The sequence below is a fragment of the Vidua macroura genome, chromosome Z (assembly GCF_024509145.1).
Source record: "Vidua macroura isolate BioBank_ID:100142 chromosome Z, ASM2450914v1, whole genome shotgun sequence".
NCBI classification, from domain to species: domain Eukaryota; kingdom Metazoa; phylum Chordata; class Aves; order Passeriformes; family Viduidae; genus Vidua; species Vidua macroura.
Window position 1 is genome coordinate 67,512,209 of NC_071611.1, and position 1,751 is coordinate 67,513,959.

The window sequence follows — 1,751 nt, forward strand, 5'->3', positions numbered from 1 at the left end:
CCATGAGGATGGAAGCCCCAGTTCTGCTACACAGCAAAGCTGCCTACCTTCTCCTCCACATTGCCAAAGGGAGCAGTGGCAGTGTGCGCGACCCCTTGGACCCCCACGCAGAGTTGATTTCACAATAAAGGCGTCAAAAAGGAGCAGGTCTCCTTGCCCATTTTTTTTTCAGGTATGTGGATGTTTAGATACATAGATAGCTGTTTGTGTAGGCCCAGGCTGCATTTTGACCTCTTTTCCCCCTTGGCTGCCTTTTTCACCTCTTGCTTTTCCCCCTGTGCCCCCTCTGTCCCCTCTCCCTGTGCTGGGTCCGAGCTGGCAGCCGGGCCGGGCGGAGCAGCAGTTCCAGCCCCGGGTGTCCCTGGAGCGGTGGGAGCTGCCGGTGGCCCCAGGCACTGTCCCCTGAGGAGCTGCTGCAGGACGGTGAGACTGAGGGGGCTGAGGGGGCGGTGACGCTGAAGGGACGGTGACCCTGAGGTGCTGCTGGGGCTGAGGGGTGTGGGACAGCCCAGGGCGATGGTGGCGCTGAGGTGACAGGGAAGTGGCACAGGCCGAGGGAGTGGCGGGTCTAGGGGAACAGGATGGCTCAGAAGGGACTGAGGGGGTGAGAGGACTGTGAGGGGCTGAAGAAACTGAAGGGGGCTGGGGGTTTGCCGAGAGCATGGCGGGGCTGAGGGGACGGAGGGGGCCAGCAGGGAGCACAGAGGGCTCCGGGACTGCAGCTCTGCCAGGCCTTGGAACCAATTCCAGGGCCTCCGCTTTTGCCACAGCTGCAGTGAAGATCTTGAGGACAGCCGGAGACTGACGGGAGCCAGCAGGGAGAAGCTGAAGGCCAGCAGCAAGAGCAGGGAACGGGGACCTGCCGCTGCCACGCTGGAGAGAGCCCGGGTGAGGCCACAGGGCCGGGGAGGCAGGGTGGGGCTGAGGGTGGCGTGGGCTGTGGCCGTGGGCGCTGCCCGGCGGGGCAGGAGCGGGCCCTGCCCGTGCTGGGGCTGCTCAGCGCAGCTGCCCCGGCCGGCACAGGGGCTGTCCTTGGGCAAGGCAGCTGTGCCGGCAGGGCCCGGGAGCTGTGCCGGCTGTGCCGGGCTGCCGGGGCTGCGGGACAGTCCCGCCGCGGCCGCGCTCCCGCAGCCTGGCCCGCTCGGCTGCTTTTTCTTTCTAACCCTCTGGGGAGGCTCCGAGATCTTCTCTTCCCTGATGCAAGTGCAGCTGCTGCCAAGGGAAACGTCCCCGTACTGACTCAGTGTTCCCTTTGCTTCCCAGCTGTGCCATCTGCTGTCCCTGTCCAGGAGAGCTGCTCTGCACGGGAGGAAGAGACCGAGGGAGAGGCTTTGAAGGTGGGGCAGCTGAGATCCCTCTGCTTGCAGTTCTGTTTGGAGATACACGGACTTGCACATAGACAGGGATAATTACCTGGATATGTTTCACATGTAGGCTGTTATTTGTATAGGTTTATTTCTATGTGTATGTTGTTATGTTTATGTATATATGTACATACGTACATGTAAGTTTGTAATAGATGCGTGTATATGTTTCTAAATACCCATATTTACTTCTATATATTGTGGTGATTATATATGCATTGCTTTCTCTTTCATTATATATGCAGTTGTTTACTTGTATATAGTACCTATTGAGTTCTTGGTACAGGGTTATTTAGAGAGAAAGATTAGTATTTTTGTGTATCTGTGTGCTGCAGTCACAGGGAAGATGTTCTCCAGCCAGCTCACTCCCTGAGACTGGTGTGCAGT

At 58.5% G+C, this 1,751-nt stretch overlaps 1 long non-coding RNA gene across 1 annotated transcript; it reads left to right on the top strand.

Annotated features, from left to right (window-relative positions):
- Positions 1 to 232: 232 nt before the first annotated feature.
- On the top strand, positions 233 to 1,452 carry LOC128821599 (uncharacterized). Its single transcript, XR_008441157.1, has 3 exons — positions 233 to 423; positions 771 to 888; positions 1,264 to 1,452. It is a non-coding gene; the product is annotated as an uncharacterized LOC128821599 (long non-coding RNA).
- Positions 1,453 to 1,751: the final 299 nt, after the last annotated feature.